The 26,721-nt window shown below is 35.4% G+C and overlaps 1 long non-coding RNA gene across 1 annotated transcript; it reads right to left on the minus strand.

Annotated features, from left to right (window-relative positions):
- Nucleotides 1-397: 397 nt before the first annotated feature.
- Nucleotides 398-15,029, minus strand: LOC120517909. The gene is made up of 3 exons (XR_005631133.1): nt 14,981-15,029; nt 8,254-8,336; nt 398-697 (listed from the first exon to the last, which is right to left on the minus strand). It is a non-coding gene; the product is annotated as an uncharacterized LOC120517909 (long non-coding RNA).
- Between the last annotated feature and the right edge of the window lie 11,692 nt (nt 15,030-26,721).

Here is a 26,721-nt window from a genome sequence, read left to right on the forward strand (position 1 = left end):
GCTACCCACAGGTGATAACTGGGTGAAAACTTGAACCAGGACTACTGAAAGTTGATCAGCTTATCTCGGTAAGAATTTATTTAATTTAATATCTGAAAATTCCAAGATTCTGTTAGCAAACATTACAGAATTAAAGCTATTGATATTATTAGCAATTAATATTAATTTATATTATGGTGGCATTTCTTTCTTTAGCATGTTTTGATACAAAGACTATAGCTCAAAGAGCTTTAAAAGATGTCAAAGAAAAATGAAATTCTAATAAGAATATAATAAGAAACATTATAAAAATAAATAAATGACACACCAAAATTAGTAGATAAGCATAAATCAATTACATAATATACATTACTTACATAATGCAAATATGCAGGTAATAGAAAAAATCCTTATACGCAGATTCCTTTTTAAGTCTCTAAAGATAAGTCCAATGCTATAGTCAGATGGCAACTGAGGACAAGGGTGAGATGCTGTAGAAAAAAAAAATTTGCAGGGGTTCCAAGGGTGAAAGACTGCTTAGCTCCCACTGGGCATTTTATCTAACATGAATGATCTTAAGTAGTTCTTTATTGTTTCTTAAGCTTCATTCGAGAACATTTGATGCAGTAGTTTTTGTTGATAGTCGGATTATCCTCTTTTATTACAACACCACAGGTGGCTGCACAGTACTTTGATCAGGTGACGGTGGCACAGAATGCTACCTCAGAAAAAGAGGAGGAGAAAGCAGTATAAGTACAGATTAATAATAATTGCAAATTCCATAAGTAGGTGATGTTTCTGTTTATATATTAAAAGTAGGACTTAAATATAGTTATGTAAAAGCAAATTTAAAAACTGTGTTTTTAGGGTTTTTTTCAAATGTTGCACAGTATTAGAGTGGCATATCTCCATCAGTGAAGTATTCCATATTTTTGGTACATAATAGTGAAAGGCCGTCTGACCACTTCTTTCATACTTAGCTCCTGGAATAATAAGCAGACCACACTTAGAAGATCTAAGGTTATGAGCGGGAATATATGAGGACAGACACTCCAAAATATAGGAAAGGAGCAATATTATTTAGAGCTTTATATGTAAAAACGGGGTCCAAGAAACTATTGAAATTGTCAGAATAAAAATTGAAATGTGGAGATGTAAGGTAATTGAAAGGAACTACTCTGGGCATCTCTCTCCTAGGAGGATTCGTTTTGCCGATGTGCTTGCATCGCTTGTGCATTAGCGGTGGGAGAAAAAGTAAAATGGATTCCGTTTTGCCGATGTTAGTGGCTAAGCGAGTTTGTCTTTCTTCTGAGGTTTCGTTTTGCTGACCTTGCTTGTATTATTAGCGGCTAAGCGAATTTTCTGTTTCATCTGAGGTGGAGCACTTACCCCAACTCCACCTCTCACTTCCGGGCCGGACAGACAGACATGGTTCCATGCATAGACGATTATATATTAGATTAGCAGTATTTTAAAATCAGTTCCAAAGGACACAGGTAACCAATGTAACAATGAGTGAGATATGCTCAAATTTTCTTCTGCTGGTTAAGATTCTTGATGCTGTATTTTGAACGAACTGCAACTGATTGAAGTCTTTCTTGTGTAATCTGCTAGGAGGGCATTACAGTAATGTAGTTGGCTAAAAACAAAAGCCTGAATTAATTTACTATTAGAATAAATATCATGTAAGTTTACGAAGCAAATATAGAAGAGAAAACTATAAATGCAGCATCTTTTTGTGTTATAATAATAATTTCAAAGGTCAGGTTTTAACTGCAATTATTGTGCATGGTTCAAGAACTAGCAGCAGTCTTAAATTAAATACCAGATGATTTACTTCAACTAGCAAATTATTCTTGCCTCAATAATTGATGCTAAGAAATTAACATTTTCATTTGAAATTTCAAAATATTTTACTTCAATGCCCTAACAACTTACAGAGAATATATCTTGTATTGAATTGTGTGATGGGGTTCAATCTTCTTACAAGCCATTAAGAGAAAAGAAAATATTAAACTGAAATATCATTCGCACCCCCTGTATATCACTGACTGAACTGTGATTTGCAGCAACTAACTCAACTAAAAAGAACTTTGTGCACAACAAGAAGGTGTTGACCAGCACTTTCTAGACTGTCAGAACTAATCAGCGTCAGATAAGTTAATGGAGAACACAAAACCTATTTAAAAGCTACATTTACCACTTGGCTGATTCCATTACATTGTGTAATTTCCAGGTGTCACATTTCCTCTCAACATGTCTGTCTTAATGCTTCCCAAGCTGCCCTGATTAGTTAGACTCTACTGACTTCCAGAATCTTTTCCCTGTTGTCTGCAGGTGTTCAGACATCAATTCAGCACTCTGCATAAAACTAAAACAAAAGTCATGGCACAGAATAATTATTAATATTACTGAGTATTTACTTACAGGATGTAAAACTGAGAATTCAAAACATATCTGCATTTTACTTAATTTCACTTTCTATTAATTGAAAAGTTGTAGACATTTTACTTGTCCTATAGTATGTGAACTGAAATGGCTTTGACCAGAGGTGCTCAATTTATAGCAGATTAATCCACTGGCAGTCCTCATCATATAGCTGCAGATTCTTTTTGTTAACACAGCTCTTACTAACTTTAATTATGAAAAATGGTTTACGTTTTTAAGTGAAAATGAAATAAATCTAAAGAACATACTCTGTAGTGTATTTTAGTCGTGTGTATGTAGCAGAAGTATACAGAACAAAAAAAAAAGATGACACGTCACATGGCAGTAGATCCACTTGCCTTTCCTACTGGTTTTTGGATAATTTCAATTAAATTTCAGACTGTATAAACTACAAAACATAGTTTCTGTTCTCTGTGACATAATTTTTTCTGAAGTCACTGAAACATAAAACACTATCATTCAAGTTGCCATTATATTCAGCAGAGTTGTGGATAGTTGGTGAAGGAGGTGGTACACAGTGACTACTGAAGGGAGAGGACAAGAAGGCCTGACAAACCATTTCTGCACTTCAGGCCCTATTAATCCATAGGCACCCTGAGTGGATTAGCAATGTAAAAGAAGCAAAGTATTAAAGTCATAAAGTAGCTGCGCTGCAAGTAAATGTATCATTCACGTTGGGGAAGGAAGGCATATCATCACAGACTGCATTTTAATGCCAGTTGTAAACCACAGTTTTTGAAATATGCAGGCAATGAAACGTTTGTTAATGCGTAGCTACCTCATTGTCATGTTTACCCCTGGAAAAACAAGCCAAAAATGATTTTGTTCAACAAAAAAAATGCTATTATGTATAACAGAAACATGTAAATACTAAATGGTCAACATAAATAAAGAAGGAAAGGTATCTGTAGTGTCCAATGATGTACTAATGCAGATTTACCACACGTCCTTCGTGTGACAGGTTTTGAAACTTTCTTCAATGCACAGCCCAAAGTTACAATCAGGATAATAGAAGCCTGTTTCTTGGTGCACTTTGCATATAATATTATTTCTGTTTGTGCATCAGAGGGTAGATTGTCAATGCCTGATCCACATCACCTTGTGTTATTGTAGGCTACCACAGCGTGGGGCTTAGTGATTTCCACATTTACCCTGAAATTAACATTGACAGTTGCTGCATTATAAACAGTACTTAGGGTGCTAATAACTTTCCTGTCCTTCTTCTTGATTGCCATCATTTTTCTTCTTTTTCAATGTAGCTACTTGAAGCTTCAACAGGCTTATTATGTCAGTTCAATCGCACAGCACCATATGCATCAGTTTCACTATCGCATCAACATCTGATGACCAATTCACATGTAAGTATCCAAAGTATCACAAGCTCACTCCCTTTTCTAACAGCAAATGATGTGGTGCCTGACAGAGCTGGAGCTGAACAAATGCTTTCCAGTTCAGCCACAGTCTCTGCCCTTATTTCTTTTTTACTTTCTTATATATGAAGTATAGGGAGAGTATTGTAATCCTCCAAAGATTCGATGTCAAAATTTAGATTTTTCTCAACGTTTTAGACCTCCGTGAAGTATAGGGAAGGTATTGGAATCCTCCAAAAATTCCATTATCTCGACGTTTGAAAATACCATTTTTGGAATTATGTCTGTGTGGTTTATGTATATATATATATATATATATATATATATATATATATATATATATATATATATATATTATGGTTTACGATAACTTGAGTGCATTTTCAATTAGGCCAACCAAATTTTGCATATAAATATTAGGTACAAAACGCAGATTTCTATCGACTTTTGGGCTATTTCCATTAACCGGAAGTGATACTTTACCTTTTATTCATGCAGCTACAGAGTCCGATTTATTCAACTTTACTTTTATAATAATTGTTCAATATATTATTAATTTGATTTGATTTGTTGTTGATGGTTTAATGTACATAATATAAAAATATAATCATTATCTTGTGGTTTACTCCTCAAATATCCTTCCCCATATCTTAGTATACAAGAAAGTCTAGGGGAGACCACTCCTGATTTTTTTCCATTCTGTGGTGATATGTAAAACTCAAGACACAAGATGAGTCACTGTGAGGTCCAAAACACCCATGTTAGTTACAGCATTCGTTGCAGCTGAATTATTACTGCTTCTCAACTCTTGCACACACAGAGGCTGCCATTATGAGTTATGCTTGATTTTGCTGGGGCAAATCGCAGACAGGTTAGACCGGGTCACTGGGTATGTCAACCCACCCAACTGGCTATCACAGGAGCGTGTCATTACTGCCCATGATTCACTAAGATTATGTAATTGAAGTTTGGAAATGAAAATCACAGGGCCATTACTCAGAACTGGAATCAACTAATGTACAAAATTTCATTTCTAACAAATACTTTGTACACTTTCCATATCTGATATACAAAAACAAAAGGCACATCAATAAACATTATCTAAAAATATATTCATGGAAAGCAGCAAAGTTCCAATGAATTGAAACAATAAAAGTGCATTTGTTATGGTGGGCAATGATTCTAAAATGGGTTTGGACATGGTCAGGGGCTGGTATTTCTATTCCTTGAACAACAGATATGTTGGGTGCATAACAACAGGGTTGTGGTGTCATTGAAAAAAATTAGCCCCTAGTGGGCATGTGTATGAATGTGTAACCCTGCAATGAACAACCTATACTTGCTGGTATGGTATGGTACATTGCTATTCTATACAGAATGGCTGCTTATTATTAATTTATATTATTGTGAATTACAACCCCCCCACACGCACACTTTATATATATGGTAAATGGTGAATGAAGATACGCATTATACATCACTAGAATCCAGTGAGATTTAACATGAAAGTTGTGGTTGTGAGAACTTTCACTTTCATGGGGGAAATAATTAGCAGTCAGCACTGATTATGTGGGATGACAAGTTTCCTGTGATGTGAAATAAAATTTCAGAAAAAAAGTTATTGCTTTCAAAATGAAAAAAAAAAATGACATAACAATTCTATCATTTTTGCATAATAAAAGTTCAATCTAATACCATTATTTTTATAATGCAAATTCCAAGCACCAAATATCCAAAGGATATTGAGAAAATGGAGCCAGCAGATGTGGAATGGACAATCAAAACCAACCAGTATGGCACAATTAAAAGATGTTGAAGGCAGACTTTTGAAGCAAGTTTTAGATTTAGACAGAAGAGAGCAGAACTGCCTGAGTTGTGCTTAATTTTCTCCAGCCAAATCAAATTTTATTTCTGAGAGAAATTCAAGATGTGCTCTCTGCTAGTATTAAGCTAAATACAAAAAGAAATGTTGCGTATTGTGTTCCACTTGTGTGTGTAGACATTTGTCATTATGAATTTGTAGCAGGTAAAGACTGTACAGGTTGTTCAATACTCTGTTGAAATAGCTTCCGAATACGCCAGGTTTGTTTTCATTAAAATAAAAATTCTTTATTAACAGTTTTTAAATTCATTTTATTATTTACTTATTTGGAGGGGGTATGCCGAAGTGTGATTTAAATAATTAATCAAGTTTGGTAGTGTGATCGGGTTGCTTGGCTGATCGCATAACCATGGTACTTCAGGGGCAGGATTCGCTCCTGCTGAATGATTTTGGGAAGCAGAAGTGACTAAGCACTCCATCATAGCTCCTGTGTAAGGCCAAGGAGTGGCAGCGGAAGTCAGAAATGCAAGGCTTGGTGCTGCACCCTGCCTGGAGCATGGGACTGGCATTGGAGACCCAAATCATGTTAGGTTTGACTGCACCTGTTGGTGGACATCTCCTCTGGCTGCTGAAGTGCCATCTGGTGTAAGCAGAGGAAATGTCAGTTTTTAGGAAGAAGACACTGTGGCTCCGGATTGCTTTTTAAAGGATAGATGCTGCCTGGGATAACCTCGTTTTTATGGGATATATTCATTGGACATTTTAAACTCTCCACTATGTACCTTGTTTTTATGGATTTATTTATTTATTTATTTATTTATTGAAGATCTAAAGCACTGCACTTTTGAACACTTTGCTTGATTGTCATTTAAAATAAAAGACCCCAACACTTTGCACCGACCCATTACTGACTGTGAGTGTCCTCATTTTCCAGGATCATCCTCGGGCACTTTCTCCACGGTTCCATGTTCACAATGGGGAACTGGGCTGAGCTTGTTAGAAAACAGAGCAGTGGAGGAGAGCAGTCAGAGTAACTGTGGGAACAGGACAGCTCTAATGTGCATATAATATTTGGCCACCCAAGCTACACTGGCAATTAAGAATGTCACATTAGTTAATTTGCATGGTTTACTTGTTTTTTTGTAGCTTAAGTCATGAGGGAGCCCTCCTCAACACAGGTGTCAACACTCTTTAAATTAAATTGCATTTGCACTTGTTTTAATTAGTGCATTGGCCAATACAAATCTGACATGTCAGTGTTGGCGTTGCTCTGCTTATTGATGCACTTGAGACCATAGGCCAAGTCGGATAAAAATTTTGCAAATCCGTCATAGCCCAAAAATACAGTAGATGACTCCATGACTCTGAGTCCGACTGACTCCACAGCTCCACAAATTAGACTGTACAGCTCTCATACCCAGGAATCATAATATTAGAACTTCTAATAAGACTGTAGCCTGCTAGCATGTAAATTATATGACAATTTATCTACATTTAAATCAATAAATGCAGCTAAACGTTTTACTGGTTCACTAAACCCATGGAACCAATAAAGTGTAAGAAATAAAGGAGTAGTTAAAAAAAACATAACAACACTGCATTGTTTCAACATGTTAACACATCCCTACTAAAATTAACACATACTGTATCTCATATAAAATTACCAACTTGTTCTACGTATTATTTACAAATGCAAATAACTGTTTTCCTAAATAAAAAAATAATATATAAAAAAATACTTTTTAAAAACCAGCCTTATATTAAGTAAAAAAGTGTACTAAAAAGTAAAAAATAAGTCTCTCATACATCACTCGTAAGATAAAAGTGTGGGAGCTTTTGCTAAGATTTTAAGAAGTGCTTTTTGAATGTTGATTGATGAAAAGCGCCCAAGCTTTTATTTTAGGAGTGATGTATGAGAGATTTAATTTTTTATTTCTTAGTACACATTTTTACTTAATATAAGCGTGGTTTTTAAAAAGTATATATATATATATATATATATTATTTTCAACTTTTTAGTCTTGAGTTTGTTTTAGTATAATTTTGTAATCAATATTTTAACACTTCCTTTAAAATTTTTATACATTACTAGCACCATCTATTTGTGAAATCTTTTAACTATTCTTCATATTAAAATTTTATTTCTTAATTAACATGGATTAATTGATCAATTAGTGAAACTGATTATTGATTCATGTATTGTCATCGGAAGTGAGTAAGTGTGCAATATTTCAAGTCATTTGGACAATAGGAAGTGGGTTAAATATCGATTACAAGATTTGTACAAGACAACAAACAGGTAAAGTTAAAAAAAGCGTGGTAATAATAATAATAAAATAATAATTATAATGATCAGTATTTAGAAGTTGTTAATCCTATCCTCAGCTATCGTACATTTGTTGTTTGTATCCAGCTGGTGCTGCAGAAAAAATTAAAATTATACATGCACTGCTGACAAGTCATGTCTCCCACTGATCTACTAGCTGCAATAATGGACACTGTGGCTAATGTATTTATCAAGGTGGCAAAATATCAACACACATCTGAGCACTTAAAGCACCTATACGTTTCTGAAGGCACAAATCTAAAATTCTTTAAGCAATAAAGAGTTTCAAGAAAAGGTTCATAGTCTACCTCACATAGAGGAATCGGCCTCAGACTCATGTCCTTCTTCAGTGCCTGCCAGCGCGTCCAGCAGCACAGCTTGAACCTGCGATCTGTGAAAGTCAAGAAGAAAATCTTTGTCTCTGTATGAGTGCTCTTTAAAGAAAATCAAGTCTGTTTTATTATGTTGCAGTTTCACCCGCAGCATCCATGACTGGCTCTGCTGCTTTTGCTACTGCTGTTATTACACACTGCTGTCTGGTTGTTGTAAAACTGCATTGATGACCTCAGTCACATGTGTAACATTTTAATGAAATGTCTTTTAGTTTATTCTGAAAAAATACATTTTAACCACGACAACATTTTGCGTTGCTAAATAACTTGAATTGGTTTATAACATTTAGGGCACCTTTAGTAAAACACCATAAGTTGCTGTGTGTGAAACAAAAACTGCATAATATCCATCCATCCATTATCCAACCCGCTATATCCTAACTACAGGGTCACGGGGGTCTGCAGACTGCACAATATACAGTAGGCAAATTATTACCGTAACTTCTTTTAAGTTCATGTTATATATAAGTAACTGTGCACCAATGGAAACTGGTAAATATATGGTATTTACTAAAAGTAAGACTTTCACCCACTGCACCTTTCTGTCCAACTTCAAATCACCTTGTTTGGGACGAGTGCCACATGCCATTTAGTCATTGTGAATAATTCAAAGTCCCAAAACAAACAGCCAATAACTCAAAAAACAGGAAATTTTATAGCGGCAATGATCATCAAGCATCATAAAGAGTGCTCCTGAAAAATACATACTGGAAATGATGTACACAGATTCCAAATCCTACCTCCCAGATAAATAGCACATTGTAGAATCTGTTGGCTTCCATGTTAGGAAACGAAAACATATGCTATGTCAATCAACAGTGAAAACATTTATATAATCTTAATTTAACAAATGGTCTGAATCACATACACAATTAGAATTTTAGATTAGTTTTATGTGCTTTCATTCAAATAATTCATTATCACATGGTTGAAAAGGCACATGTGTCCAGAGGGTATTTGTTGAATATCTGCTTGGCATATCAAACATTGTCTATCATAACTATAAATGGCATTTGTAGTGCTGGGGGGGAGGGGGATTTTGCAGTTAGATATGAACTTGTTTTAATATAGAAAAAAGTTTAGCATATATTATGCTGTTAATTAGTCGTTAAAGTCCCTCATTATGTTCATTCACTTAGTTAATCTCTTATACTCACATACTCTACTGTATTGCTGTTCTAATTAAAATAAACAAACAAAGCCATTGTTTAGTTTTTTGTTTTTTTGTTTTTTTTGCTATTTCAATTTTCTTTTTTAGGTTTTTTTGCAGTTCATTTGAAATTCTATTTTAGGAAGTGCCATCAAGGATGAGTAAAAATGGTACTTAAACAGATACACTTTTTAAAGTACAACTTTTTCTCCCTGTAGTATACAGTATATTGTAAATGGTAAAGGAGGGAAATCATAATATGGGCTGCAAAATGGAGATTAAGATTGGTGACAGTTTCTCACTAATATGTAACTAATTGTACACGTTGTGTAGAAATTATTAATTCATTCTCCGAAATTCTTTATTCTATCAACGAGTTGGGTGGTAGGGGTGCTGAAACACAGAAGCGAACTCTGAGCAGGAGGCCAGGTCATCATAAACCATGCTTATCTAGACACTCACACATGTTTACACATGCAAAGCCAACATAGAATCTCCCATCAATTTAACATGTGCTTGTATGAGCTAGGAGAGGACCAGAGGAACCAGTGAAATCTTATGACAAGGGATAAATGGTCAGACTCTACACAGAATGTGACCAGGCTGGGATGTGAAACCAGGTCCAATGAGAACTGAGAGTATACCATTGTAATATCCTGAAATAAATATATTTCATTTTATGTGATTACTTAAGGAAACACTCCGGGTAAATATTTATAAATAATAGAAATATTAAAGTATCAATAAACATAGGTGTGTACCTGTTCCCCCAGGATACATAAAATGCCTTCCCCTTCAGCTTTCCAGAACTTCCTCACAAAGTTAGCTGCTCATGCTTAACATATATGTGATAGAGACACCATATGAAACATGAGGTGGAAGAAGAACAAAATAACTACACATTGAGTGATATCCCATTCAATGGCCTAGTAAAAACATAACACTAATTCAGCTAACATGATGCGTATTGACAAAGCAAAATTTATGTCTGAAAAAATATAATGTGCAATGTAATGAAGGCCTGGGAATGCACATGCCATATCACTAAACATCAGTTTATTATTAAAAATATATTTTACATTTATATTCTGATCTCATAGCTGTCGGGCTGCTTAATTAATAGATATATCTTTAAGTTTTAAAAAAATACATTTCTTTTAATTGACAGCCTTTTTCAAATGAAGGCACCCCAAAAACATTCTCAAGAGTTTATTGAAATACTTGTTAATGTGCTACTACAATGGAACCTGGCGACCATAAATGTAACAGAGATAACAGTAATTTTCCATAACCAGGACTGTTTATGCAAGAGATGTGCACTTTAAAACAATTCAATCTTTCAGAAGTAATGATTTTTGGGAATCAAATGAGATGATTCACTAGAATGTGGATAATGTGTACAATTGATTCACCTCTGTGTTTTGTTTATTATAATTCTCTAAAACAAGTGGCAGTTACCTGATGGATGTATTTTCTTTACTGACGCAGATTCACATTTATGTCAGCCTATTATCGAATAATAAATGAAAGTACTGTATCTCACAAATAATGTTGTCCATAGGCCGTTTGATTGAAATTAAATTTAGAGAAGCAGATGATCAATGCCAGAATGCAATGTGTTAAAAGCAGCGGAGGAAGTAATTGTTAATCTCCAGAAGGATTCAGCTGTTAAAGTACACCCCACAGATACACAGTTCTAAGCAACTATCAAATGGTTAATTCAAAGCAAAGCAATCTGAGAAAACTCATAATTTTCCTCTTGAAAATAAATGTAAGCTAAGCAAAAATGAATACAAAAGCAAATAACACACTGTGAACCACCAGCGAGTGTCACTGAGCCCCAAACAATCACCCCCACAATAATCACCCGTGCAAAGATCAATGCACAATACAAATCAATTTCCTTCCTCCTTCTGTCCTCCAAGAGTGTTCCCTGCTGCCTCTCGCCTCTCACTCGATCTAAGTGATGCAGCAGGTTGTCTTTTACAGCCGACCTGTAAAGTGTTTCAGACTTCCTGTCTCAGTCCTCTGAAGTACTTCTGGGGCATACACAAACCAGGTCAGTCCTCCCTGGGCAGTGCCCTCCAGTGGTCCCCAAAGACCCCAACAGGGCTGCGTCTCCCGACTCCAATTCCCATGCCACACTGTGGGTGTCCTTAAATGGTCCAGCCTTGAAGAACACTGCCACCTGCTCCTTCCATTATGGCTTCCTGGCTGGGTATGAATCTTTCCTCTATCCCGGGCCAGGATGCCTGTCCTACCTTCCTGACACTTACAACACATAAGCCAAGATTTTATAGTATTGTAATGTCCCGGCCAGGTTGAAGGCCCTTGGGAGTGATTGTTGGGCTCGATTGAGGAAGAGTGGAGTACAGCACAAAGGACTGACAGCGGGGGTATGATTGACACTGAAAGAGGGTGGGACCCCAAATGGAGGGGGCGGAGGCAGAGTTTTTTTTTGGGGGGATGGTCTCGAAGGAGAGGGTTCAAGAAGGAAGGTATTGTTGCTTTATGAAGTTGGTGCTTTTCTCTGTTTTTTGGAAGTGGAGGTCGCAGCAGTATGTTTTTCTACATTAATACAGTTGAAAACTTTTTTACAAAAAAATGAATTTGCTTTCATGTCTAATATTTCTTGAAATCAGATATCCCTTTCTGTGTTTTTTGCATTTTCCTTTTAATATCAAATTTAAATACATACCTCATCAGAATTTTACAAAATTTATCAGAGATTTCTACAGTAAAAATACACAAATTGGTTGTTGTAAATGATTTAGTGATGTTAACATTTTTCAAGGTAAAAGGAAGTTTTTTGGTCATTAGATTTCGATCGAATATTATGCATATAGTATTTATTTTGCCTCTTAATTATGACGCTTTTGATTCCTATTGTGTTTCCATATCTTTTGAATTTTGAACCTAAACACTAAGTCTAGTTTGTTATTACAAGAATAAAAGTGCTATTTAAGCTAAGATGTTCATAAAAAAATACAGGCACAGTTTGACCTAAATAGATGGTCAGTTGAAGATTTAATGCACTAGTAAGACTATATCTGGAGTACTGTGTGCAGTTCTGGTCACCACAGTACAAGAAAGACATAGCAGGACTTGAAGTTGTGCACAGGAGAGCAACTGTGCATTCCAGGACTTAAGAACATGTCCTAATTTGACATACTCAGGTAATTAAACCTGTTTGGTCTCGATTAGAGGAGGTTGCATGGGGACCAAATACATGCATTTCAGATCCTCAAAGGCATCGATAAAGTAGATCCAGCAGCATTCTTTCGACTTAAGGGTGAATCAGATACTCAAAGACATCAATGGAAATTATCAAAGAGATGCTTGATTTTTCAGTCTCCTTTATTTTGAGCCCACCTCCCAATCCATTCTGTTTCAAATTACTGTTATTTTCCTTTAAGACAGAACAGAAGGCCTGCTGGACAGTATATGTTGATCATATCGGTTAGGAACAACATACCAGTCTAGGTAAATATTACAAAATTTACGTGTTTTGCTAGTAACAGAAAAAGATAAGGGTAATACTAGGCTGGTATTTCATTGTTTGCCTTGTGTAATTTGCTACAAGAGCAACATCTTCTCTTGTCTTCGGTGGTCAAAATTCTTACAAATGAATTGTGTTTGCCATGTGTTTAATTTGAAACTAGATACAGTAGTTGTTGAAGACAGGAAATAGAATAATTAAAAAACAATTGGTATCTCATGTGTTACGTGTATCTTCAGTGCATTTCCTCCACATTTGCATGAGTATGAACACCTTTTAACTGGCCCTCCACCGTTCAAATGTGTTAATTTAAATCCTGCTTCTCAGACACACTCATTATTTGTAAGGCGCTTTTCTCACCTCCTGTCTGGTTTTATAATTTTCATCTTTGAAGGCAGTGTGCGCCTTTACTCTTCTTCGTGCATCCCACACTCACACCTCCTCTTTTATCCCATCACCAAAGCTAAACTGATCTATCACTGCAAAGGCAAAGTGACCAATCAAATTGCTCTGAGGGACACACAGAGCTTAGTGTTTTGCTATATAGTAGATAGACTGTACTGGCCCCATTACATCCTGTGTGTGTGTACATGTGGCAATGACATACAACACAGACCACATAATGAAAAGGATTGTTATAATTTATAATACATTTGTAGTCTACTGAAAATATATATTTAAAAATGGTTATTTTGCAACTTGGTGGAGGTGCTCTCTTAAAGTGTTACATTTGCAGTTGTTTCTGTGTTTAACTTACATATTCTAAATGCCACTTTTTGAAATACAAATACATTTGTTACGTCTCAATTTTGTTTTTCTTGCATTTTTGATATATGTGATATTATCAGACTCAAAATTAAGTGTTCCTATGTCATGATGTTAGAATCCTATTTATTTTCATTTGTCCTTTATAGTTTTTCACCTTTGATTTTTTTTTTTAAATTCAGTTAATTTCTTAAATGTATTCTTTTGTTACTTTTTTCAGGACACAATTCTTTATTTTCACCTTGCATTACCTCTCATTGAGGGGATCCATTACACATGTATCATTTGAATAGTATTGACATCTTATTGATCTTTTTAAACTGTGGTCACATTTCATCTATACTTTAAGTGATAATAAATGAAAGACACATTTAAAATAATTACAATAAATCATTTTGTTAACAATTTCCTGTGTTAATTCATTGTTTTCTCAACTATGGTTTCTGTTTTTGCCAAATATACAAATGTTTACCCAATCAATTGGCGCTATCCTATTTGGGGCTTTGGGGTATGGCAAGATAAAGAGTGGTAAAAAGTGTTTTAAAGTACACAAAGGGATGCTTGATTTAAATGAAACTTATTGTGAGAAGCCATCTTTTATTGGCTAACTAAAAAGATTACAATATGCAACTCAGGACCCTTCTTCAGGCAAGATCTGGCTAATACGGTACAACACCCTGGTACTAATGAAACATATCAAATTATATCATCATCATCATCATTTAGTAGACTGCAGAAAAACAAATGACTATTCCCCCCAGCAAACTAACACATAAAAGTAGTGCAAGTTATTAAAAAATAAGGCTCAATAAATGTGTCTTCTTAATTAATTTAAATATTTAAATAGTATATATGGTCCAAGAATAGAGCCCTGTGGAATGAAATTGTTATTAGTCTGAACATACTGTACTGTAAGCTGTTTATGGGGATGTAAGCCAGAATGTTCTCTGACTTTGTAAATTTACAATATTTTTGATAGATAATTGCTCTTGTTATAATGAAGGAAGTAAGTGTTTGCATCTATAAATACATAATTTATAAATGTAACCACAGTGGATACTGTGAAGTTTATCCATTAATGTACAAACATTGAGCAAGTTAAGTGAAATTTTATTCTAGGAGTTTTGATAGGAAAAGAAAATGATGACAGAAATAATAGTGAAACTTGACTGATAGTAAAGTGTAAATTAAGATTTAATGAAAGACAATGAAAAGGTTTAGGAACTTACTGTATAATACCTTCATGGAGAAAACAGCATTCCATTGTTTTTGTCAACTGTAAATTTAAAATGAAATTGATTATATACAGTAGCACAATGTGTATATACTGATATATATATTTGGAGTAGTGGCTACCATTACTTTTTTATACATTGAGTGCCCTGTGTTTGAATCCCACAAATGAGTGCCACTATGGTAAAGAATGTAGTGGTCTTCATCTGGGTATTCCACTTAACAATTCATTTTCTGGAGATGTTCTGTCCATGGTGGATCCTGTCTTGTGCTTCCTGATGCCCTGCAGGGATAGCCTGGGGACCACTGACACAAAAATGGGTTTAGTGGATTTTGAAAATGTTTTCATAAATATTTTATAACTGGAAAAGGTGCAGGCCATTTGAGTTACTAGGTGTTGGACAGTCATTCATAACTGGGGACCGAACTGGTATCCTTGTAGTTTAAAGTCTGACAGTTTACCTGTTAGGTCACCCTTTGGAGTATAGTCACGGATGAGATAACCATGTTTTATTTTAGACACTTAAGGAAAAAGAAACTAAAATGGTATCTAATAAGAGAAACAACATAACAACTGACTAAACAGGGGAAGGAGTGTCTGTAGCTCAGAAAATCTGTTCTTGTAGACGTTTTGTATTTTCACATAATACTCTGCTTTTACTTATCAATACATTACAACTTGAAATCTGCAGGCCAAACTACCTGGTTCACCTAGACAGAGCACTAAGGTACAACACACTTCTGCTGTCATGAATGACACTTGTTTTTGCACTCTAATTTTCCTTATGATTTTCAAGGCCAATGCAATTTTTTTTAAATTCATTTAACTGTTTTAATGGTGCTATATTATTTTACATCCTTCCATGACACCGTTTTGAGTTTCATGGACGTCATTTTCAAGGGGTTTGAATCTGGATTGCCACAAGGCTGCTGTATAATAATGTCCTGGGCTGCTGGCCACATGATATCACAGATAATTACGTATAAAAGTAGGCAACGTTGACCTTTGCCTACTACATGTTTTCAGATAACCTAATATTTTGTTGAATCTCTTTTTGTTATGACTCTTTGCTCTGTTTTTTGGCCTCGTTCTTCAGTTACAATTTTGGTTTTGGTGATCATATTTAGACTTATTGGCAATGATCTTAGGCTAGGTTTGACTCCTGCTGTTCTCTCAATCCTGTTTCCTTGCATTTGTGGTGTGCATTCTTTTCATAGCACAACAGCTACATGTACTTGCCATTAAGTGAAATAGCCATGACAAAGCAGCTTCATGAAAAAGCAACACGTAAAAAACAATATATGCTGGATCACCTGCATGCATTGCTGAAGTCAAAATCTAATTTCTGGGACGAATGAACCCTGCAAAAGAATGCACAGAGTGAACTATTATACTGGTCTGCTCCCTGGCTGGCAGTTCTCAGGAATTCCCCCTTTCCATTCCATTGTCAAGATGCCATGATTTGAGACAGAGATCTACTCCCAAGGTGTCCTGTGATTTCGTCCTTGGATGAAAAGGACATTATAGAATTTTACCAAATGTCAGCTGTTCGAGAAGGTACAGTCTGAGGAGCTGCTACTGTGCGTACTACCATGACTGTATGAACTGAACATTTTCTCTCCCTTTTATAACTACTGAGTTTTAAAAATTGTGTTTGCTGTCAGCAAAGAAGAGACTTGGACTGATGGATTAAAGGCCAGAAGTCCACATGACTGTCATCATCAAGTTCTTCCATGAGAACCCTGAATACCATGAGGACTGATTGAGGTCGTTTATGTTAGGCAGATGCCTAGAGGAGGCTGGGTGGTCTCGTGTCCTCAGAACCCTTGCAGATTTTATTTTTTCTCTAGCCATCTGAAGTTTTTTTTTTGTTTTGTTTTTTTCTATCCTCCCTGGCTATTAGTCCTTACTTTTATTCTATGTTAATTAATGTTCCCTTATTTTAATTTTTATTTAGTCTTTTTTCTCTTTCTTCATTATGTAAAGCACTTTCAGCTACATTATTTGTATGGAAATGTGCTAAATAAATAAAGGTTGTTGTTGTTGAAGTCTTTCAAGCATGGCAGAACCCTCTATTTAGACAATATATATATAATAATTGTCCCTTTTTTATTATTTTTCAGAAATTAAAAAAGATGTTTTGTTTTTGATGCTATCCATTGCTTTCCAATGGATAGCATTGATGGACTGTATCGGATTTATGTAGTTGTGCCCCTTGTGTTCTTGTTGAATAACTGGCATTTGGTTAAGATAAAAAAATATTTATAATTATTGCAAAACACTTTTCAAACATAATTATTAACCTGTGAAATATTTTACCTTACATTGTAATTGTGTGTACTTATGCAGTTTCAGGACTGTTGTAACATCACTTAAGAAAGGCCCACAGAATCAAAAAGCTAAACAAGAAGGCTGGCTCAGTAATGGGACACTCTCTTGACCCATTTAAGGTAGTAGTGGAAAAGAGGTTGAAAACAAAACTGAGTGCCATTATGAACAATGCTGCTTATCCTCTGTCTGACACACTGAGGACACATACTGCTAACTAATGACTTATTCTGCAGAAGTGTGTAAAGAAATGTTGCTCGGGTTCCTTTATGTAAACAGCAATATGCATTTATAATACCTCACTATGACTATGACTGCTCTTTTTATCTTTAGCCAAGTCAGAAATTATCTTTCTTTTTAGTAAGTCTGGTGTGTATCTGAGAGTTTTGTTGTTGTGTATTATAATATTTATTTATTTATTGATCTTATGTAAAAACAAAATTTCTCCCTTGGGACATATTGATATCTATCAATCTGTCTACCTGCCAGCTTCAGTAGGAGCTCTAAAACTGAAATTAAAATGAAACAGTTGTGTCTGCAATATTAGGTATGTTGTTTTTTTCTCCACACAGAGGTCTGCTATCTTTAGAGCTTTTGTTTTATTCTGAATATATTCATAAATGTGTACAGTGCTTTGATCTTGCCAAAAGGAAGTGTGCAACAACATATAAAAATAAATGAAACTGAATGTACATGTGGTATTTAATATTACATTGGACTGGATAACTTGATGGCTTTTTGTTTATTTTTTTCCCTTTTATGTCCCTTTTTCTGACATATTAAGCTGCACTCAATCTTGCCAAATTAATTTGGAACAGAAGGAATCTCTTTCAGTAATCTGAAGCATAGTATATGGAGAGGCAGCTTTTGCTTTCTATTGGCATTCAGGATGCAGCTCTTGCCACATTCATACAAGTACAATCTGTCTTGACTTACAGTAAATACTACATAATAAACCTGATTTTAAGAAGTGATAATCCTCTGAAGGATCTAATAATCTGACACCCATTGAGTCAATTCCCGACCCACTTGTTGACCCGTAAAAGCCCTGAGAAAAACAAATCCATCAATGCAAAGATGCTCACCAGTTACATACTAATAGCATAATTGATTTTTGAGCTTGCAGTCATTTTTATTGAGCCAATTTTGGCCCATAGGAAGAATTTTAATTTTAACCAGACTTCAGTATGGCAACCATAGTTCTTTTTTGCCAGAGGATGAGAAAAACTGTCAGGGATAAACTAGTGAGAATCTTTTTTTATTGTTAATGGAGCACTAAAATAATACCTTATCAAGGCTTTTTTTCCCATTCTAGTTTCCCCATAGGGAAGAATTTTAATTAGGAGAAAAAGAAATACTATACAATATGTTAAAAATGTATATATCTGGAAAAAAATTTAAATTCTCAATTATTAAAATGTTTCTTATTTAATTTCTAAGATATGCTTGACTTACTTAGTAATACAAATATTCTCAAAACTAGTTTTCACTGCTTATCTCAGCAATTTAGAATGGCTTAGTGCTAAGCACTTTTATTTTATGCCATTTCATTCAGAAAAGGGTGTCTACATATGGATAAGGTCAGCTAAAGGGACAGATTTTGAAACAAATAAGCACAAACATCATTGAGTACTTACTAGTTTTGTAAAATGCTTTTAGATTTTAAATAATATATTGTGGAACGAGCCCTGGACACAGACAAACGGACATTGTTTTGTCACCCAACACACACATTTATTTAAAGTATATTTACAAGAATGAGTGCACAACCCAGTGCCACAGCACAAATCACCCCAAAGTCCAGGCCTCTTTACTCAGTGCCTCTCTTCGTCAGGCCGCCTCCACTCCTCTCCTGCAAGACTTTGTTCACTCCTCACCCGACTCTAGCCATCGAATGGTGGGAGGCAGCCCCTTTTATAGCCACCTGGATGTGCTCCAGGTGTCTTCCAGTAACCTTCTGCCAACATGCCCCCTGTGTGGCGGAAGCACTGGTTCCTCTTCCCCCCAGCACTTCCGGGTGTGGCGAAAGTGCTGAGGTCCAGGGCTCTCCAGGCACTGGGGCGCCCCCTGGCGGTGACCATGGGCCTCTAAAGGGTTGAGCTTCCAAGCTCTGCACCCGTGGTCCCCAACGCAACCAGGGTGGTCGCCCCCTCGTGGTCTGGAGGAGGTGCAAGCCCTCCTCCGGTCCTCTTGGGCGTACCGGCTGGGTACCACCCCCAGCTGCATGCCACTGTATATATATATATATATATATAAAAAAAAATATTTTCAATCATCTTCTTTCCATTGTCTGTGTTCTTTTGCTCATTTTAACTTTTTCATTTTATTTGGCAGTTTCACATATTGTCTTTTATTTGAAAGTCTGTCTCTAAGGCCAGTATCCTCGAATAATTTTTTTTCTCTGTTGCAAAAGACAAACAGTCAACTGAGAAACAGTAAGACAAATTAACAGACACCTTTGCATGAAATCTTTAGTTTCTTGGCAATTTGTCGTATGGGAAAAACAAAAGACTGACTTGTCTCTTGAGAAATGTGTTTCATTTTGGCAATTTTTAAACCCAGAACTAAACTTTAGGAATGCCAGTACCTTGCAGCACAAGTGAGCAGAAGAAAGTATTTTGGTGGCGCTAATGGAATTCCAAAGGTTTGTAAACATGACCAATTATGGATAATCTAAGAGAGTTCACTATTAGGATACCGAAGGAACTGCTGCTATAAATTGGGCAGCCATATGCGAATAATAAATTAAAATTCAGTAATTTCAAGCAGTAATAGTCATTATAAACACTACTAATGGCCTTGGCTATATTTATGAAACATTTTATTATCAAGATACCATTAAGATGAATCATTTTCTGTCAAAAATATGAACATTTTTCATTGACTCCAAACTTCTGAACAGTAGTGGATATGCATAACTATGAGGTGCCTCAGCAGTCTGATTGGAAGCCAGACTGATATACAGTATTGTATATTAAAAGTGTAATGCACATTTCTTTAAAAACGGCTGAAATGCAGATGAATTACAGTAGTTTCCTTCTTAGTATTACTGTGACAATACAGCATTGCTTCTAAGTTGGCGCAAGGGCACAAATTTGAATAAATGGCATTAGTATCTGTGGACTGGTGGACCACTATGGTTTTCAAGCAATGTAATTCTTCTTGTAATGTCATAGGCACTGTTTCAAAGGCTAACCCCAAAAGGCACCATTATATAGCATGTGAGGCAAGGAATAAAAAAGGCAAAAGGCTGTAATATGACTCTTATGTGCTCTTACAGAGGCTGAGTGTGACTGTGATTAATGTACTGTAGCACCTCTCTGATTCCTTTAGCATTTTACTTTTATTATCAGCTGTGGAATTTTATAGACCATTTCAATTATGAATACCTGGAGAAGACACTGAATCTTTGCTCTTTGCACCAGTCAAATATCTACTGTTATACAGCAAACAACTTTCAAGCACAGAATAGACATATTTAATATTTTTGAAGCCTTCTGAAATATTTCTTTCACCCCAGTTGCACATCTGCTGCTGCACATTAAGTTAACTGCCTCTGACTAGAAATAACAAATTTACCCAGCCATTTATGGAGTAAAGTAAATAAGGGGGAAAAGGGAAAATAAAATACCCCTGCTCCTAAGGTAGGTCAATCAGACAAAAATGCCCAAAAATACCTGCATCCTTTTATGTCTTGACAAGAGACTACGTTGCTTTATACTTTAATCACAATAATAAATTCAGTGTCGGTACTGTACAGCTTTTTGGTCTCAATTGTCTTCACAATACGGGAATCACATTCTTCCTGATAAATACCTTCATGCATACATTTTTAATAGACAACTTTGACAAAGGAGGAGTAAATACTGCAGTAGGAAATGGAACAATATAACGGAGTTTAGACTTGAGAATGGAATAAAGAAAGACTTTAAATTATTCAGAAGCAATATTGGAAGCAGTTAGTAATAAAGGAATGAGCCCTATGTCTGTAAATTTTGAATGTATGATACGTGTGTGTAAGAGATAGAAATTATTATTAATACTGAAACAAATGCTTAAATGTTTTTATTTTTACATTTTTTGATTATATGCAAACACATGTTTTTTTGGGGGGATTTTTTTTGCTACCTAGAAAAAGATATACAGAGATATTAAGATTAATAACAACGGAAAACATTGAGGCAAAAGCTACATCTTGGTGAAGTCTAAATATCAGTGAGGACAAAATTTGGACCCCTCTGACCTGTCAAATCTCAGTCCTATTTCTGAGCTGTGTTTTTTTAGCTAAACTTTTGCTTTTACTCAACTACAAACAAATTTGCATGAAAACAGTATTCTATAAAAATTGAAATCCAGATTCAGATCTTGTTACAGTGCTAAAACAGCACTGTTAAAGGTCTCCAATGACCTTCTTCTTACTACTGATGTTGGAGATTCAGCTCTTTTTGTACTGCTAGATCTTGCCTCAGCTTTTGATACTATGGATCATGCAATTCTGGCTTTGAACAGTATGTAGGTGTCCAATAGACATTTTGCAATTCACCTGGGTGAGCTTTCATCCTCTCGAACCCTTCTAACTTGTTGGGTTGCACAGGGTTCCATTCTTGGGCCTGTTCTCTTTTTGATATATACGCTACCTTTAGGCTCAGTTGTTAGGAAGTGTGGCTTCTCTTTTCTTTGCTATGCTGATAGTACTCAAATCTATCTGCCGCTAAAATCAAAGCAGAGCAAGACAATACAGTCTCCCTATGCGTGCTTGAATGATATTACCACCTGGATGGCACTGAACTTTCTTATACTCAATGATAACAAAACAGAGATTATGATGCATCGACACCTAAAGTTTTGAGTGTCCCTGATGTTGTTCTTGGATCACTCACAATACATCATAATTCTTTAGGTAGGAACTTAGGCGTTATTTGTTGACAGCTCATTCAAATTTGACTAACAAGTAAACCTCTGTAGTTAAATGTAGTTTTTTTCAGCAGAGAATTTGAGCTAAGGTAAAGGCCTTTCTTTCCTTTAGTGATGTTGAAAAGGGTATCCATACATTTATAACATCATGCTTGGACTATTGCAACTGTCTATGTAGGTACTGATCAGGCGTCATTATGACACCTAAAACTAGATTCAGTTTAGTTCAGTTGGTTCAGTTTAGGCTGTTTTAAATGTGCTTTATAAATAAAATTTGACTTGACTTGACTTTACAATGAAGGGTTAAATAACTGATGATCAGTATAGGCATATACCAATTTTCAGTTATTAGGAATTAGCGTAATTCCTAGTGTGTTTCAATAACTCACACAACAGAGGCCAATTTTCTTCTTTTTTTTCAGGAACATCTCAGAACTATTACCCCTTCTAGAACCACCCATGAAGCCAACCAAATCCATTCTAAGGGACAAAGTCACATATCTATATCACCTTTGAAGTTTGCAACCTGACAAGTGACTTAAGCTCTTGCTTTAAAAATGACAGATTAAGAAGTTTATCCAAGAGGGTGTTCCAAGTTCTCATAAGCATAAAACTGTAAGTATTATAGTCAGTTAAGAAATAGTCCTAATATGCTGCAGAGGAAAAAATTATATTAGTCAAAGTCACAGTGGCACATTGTGTCTCTCAGCTCCAGTGTCACAAAGTTCATTTTTTGAGTACTTCAGTTTTCCTCCAAAAACATTTAGATTATGTCATATGAACTGTCTAAATTACCTAAAATCACTGAGTAATCAAAAGTGCTTTATATTTAGGAAATGAAGCAAATGAAGAAAGGCTTAAGTAGGTATCATCTAACAAAAAAGGTAATAGACCCAGAAATAATATGAACCATACATGAGGCAGGATATGTAATGCAAAAAATATTATTAAGTAAACAAAGAGACTATATTAGACCATCTTAAGCTGACATACAGTGGATTCAGATATCATTCATACCCATTTACTTAAACAGACTATTTTGTATTGTACATTTCATTTTTAATGGCCCCTCAATTTACACTCAATAATTCATAATGACCAAGGGAAAACAGGTTTTCAGAAAGGTATGCAAATTAATTAAAAATCCATCCATCCATCCATTATGCAACCCACTATATCCTAATTACATGATCACGGGGGTCTGCTGGAGCCAATCCCAGCCAACACAGGGCGCAAGGCAGGAAACAAACCCCGGGCAGGGCACCAGCCCACCGCAGGGCGCACACACACATACCAACCACACACTATGGACAATTTAGAATCGCCAATGCACCTAACCTGCATGTCTTTTGAATGTGGGAGGAAACCAGAGTCCCCGGAGGAAACCCACAAAAATCAAAAACTGAAATTTCTCATTTGTGTTAGAATTTAGACCCTTTGTTGTAGCACTTCAAATTGGGCTCAAGTGCCTGTTTGCTTTAATTAACCTTGAAAAAGTGGCAAAGTGAATTGACTGGACATCATTTAGAAAGGCACACACCTGTGTATAGAAGGTCCTATAAACCACACTGCATGTCAGGACAAAAAAGCCATGAAGTCCAAGGAGTTGTCCGCATTTCTAAATCTTTGTGTGTTCCCAGAAGAATAGTGGCCTCAATAATTGTGAAATGGAAGAAGTTAGGTCATTATGGGTTATTGAGTTTAGATTGATTGGCAAAAATGGAACATTTTTCAGTTTAAAATTAAATCTACAACACACTAAATTGTGCCAAATATAAAGGGGTCTGAGTCCCCTTTTTATACTTTAAGAACTACTTTCATGCAACAATAATGCTAAAGCATCCATGCATCCATACTGTCAGCATATCAGTGAATTTAAGTTTTGTAAAAATATACATTGGTAGGAAAAATGTTAACAATAAATACAACATATGTGAATGATTAACTTATTAATTTCTTATAGGTTTCTTATTTGACTGCATGTAGTGTACAAGCCTCTTAACCTTTTCGTATTTGTACTGCTTTAAAGAACAGAAAAAAAAATGGTGAAATTAAATAAATATATTAAAATCAAATTACTTCATATGAAAAACATTGCATAATAAATTAGTTATGTTAAGGTCCTGTTTTTGTTGGGTTTGACCTGCAGTGGGATGAAAAACTGCCATCTGTGACTCGATTTGATTTGCAGGAGCCCATCCAATATAAACAGAGTTACTGACTATTTTGAGGTATATTAAATGTACAAAGTAAGTGGCTTTAATGATTGTCCTTCAGTCAATACTCTATATGCCTCTGATGCCCTTTAAGATTTTTAGACTGATAATCAATGCCTGTGTATGTTAAAGAAATTAAACCAGTCCCTTTTAAATGTAACTAGAGGCTAAAGACCACAATTGTTCTCATTATTGATAGCTAAACACTCTGTCTGTAGGACCACACCAGGAATATCTTTACCAAGGTAATTATTGCCCGTGTTTTGTCAGTCAGTATAGATGTTCAATTCAAATGCCTAAGCAGTTAATCTTCAAATGGACCATATAATGCAGAGGATTTTTTTTCTTTATGCATATTTTTAAATTACAGTTAAAGTACAAATCTGCGTGTTGTGCCTAAAGTACAGTATCTCTGAAAGTAGCTGCTATGATATCTTTGACATTTCATAACAATTCACTCATTTTTAGTTTGTAATCAATAAAGGAATGACAAAATGAGTATGGCATTAATACTGAATATTATGTTACTGCAGTGGAAGGACATTCTACAATATGTGCATCATTCTAGTAAACAGTGTGGGCAAGATGGAGCTCATGGGGCGATACAAGGTGCATTATCCGGAGGCAGGTTAATAGTTGGCCACTGCCTGATTACAAGCATTTGGTATCTTTACATTGATATCTCATCCGCTATATCTGGTACAGAAGAGTATTCTCACAAGATTTACTAACCCGTACATACAGTACATCTTCACATACACTGTGTGTCTTATAAGATGTATTAGATAGATAGATAGATAGATAGATAGATAGATAGATAGATAGATAGATAGATAGATAGATAGATACTTTATAAATCCCAAGGGGAAATTCACATAAAGTATCTATCTATCTATCTATCTATCTATCTATCTATCTATCTATCTATCTATCTATCTATCTATCTACTAATACATCTTAGTACTAGTGTGCTGTGTACATTTACAAAATTTTGATGGAACACCATATTAAAAATTCTAAGAACCTCATACACTATTCTGCAGTCATTATTTCTCTTACAGTTACAGGACTGCAGTGAGTTGAAGTCAAAGTCTACCCAGACAGCATATTTATTATTATCTATTAGTTCTTTCTTTGGACCTGATATTTCCAAGTTCAATTTAAATTTTTTTGTCAAATGTACAGTGAAATTCCTACTTGCTAGTCTGACTAACAAGCAAAGTGTCAGCACTGTCCTGTGCCATGATCAGTAAGTATTAATAGTTAAGTATGGATCTTAATTGAAACCTGTGGGCTCTTTTTATACATGTGTTTGAATAAAATTCTATCCTTTATAGGAGTATGAGATAAAACTATATAGCCTTACAGGGTTCTGAGATCAAGGTGCAAGGCAGGAAACAATGTGGAGAGGGCAAAAGTTCATTAAATATAGATCATTAGAAAAATTGTGACAAGAACAGACCATTCAGCACAACAAGTTCATCCGTTCTGTTCACTTAGATTGTTCAATATTTCATAAAGTCGAGATCTGAAGGTCCCTAAAGTTCTACTCTCTACTTGGTAGTTCATTTTATGTGTCTATGGATCTTTCTTATATGTGTATAAAATATGCATTTTTATTTTATATAAAGTTTTCAAAAGTGTCCCTGTGTTCTTGTTGCATAATTCTTAATTCTTTTCAGAATTTTAAAGTCTTCAGCTTAAACTGAAAAGGCTCAGCTCCTTCATTCTCTTCACGTAGCTCATACCTCTCAGTCCTGGAATTGGCCATGTTACTCATCTTTAGACTTTCTCAAGTGCTGCTGTGTCTTTTCTGTAATATGGGCACCAAAACTGTACACAGTACTTTAGGTGAGGCCCTATTAGTGCACTATAAAACTTAAGTGTAAACCCAACTTATACACCACACATTGTAATATTTAACCTAACACCCAGTTAGTATTCTTAATCGCTTCTGCACATTGTCTGGATGTAGATTGTAATGAGACCACTTTGACTACTAGGTCCTTCTCATAAGGTGTACATTCAAGCCAGAAGTCTATGTGACCATCATCATCAAGTCCTTCCATGAAAACCCTAAATACAAAGAGGACTGTTTGACTTATGTTAGGTAGATTGCCCAGAGGGGACTGGGCGGTCTCTTGGTCTGGAATCCCTACAGATTTTATTTTTTTTCTCCAGCTTTTGGAGTTTTTTTTTTGTTTTTTCTGTCCTCCCTGGCCATCGGACCTTACTTATTCTATGTTTATTTTTTATTGTGTCTGCTCTTTTTCTATTC

Source organism: Polypterus senegalus, chromosome 17, assembly GCF_016835505.1.
Source record: "Polypterus senegalus isolate Bchr_013 chromosome 17, ASM1683550v1, whole genome shotgun sequence".
Lineage (NCBI taxonomy): Eukaryota > Metazoa > Chordata > Cladistia > Polypteriformes > Polypteridae > Polypterus > Polypterus senegalus.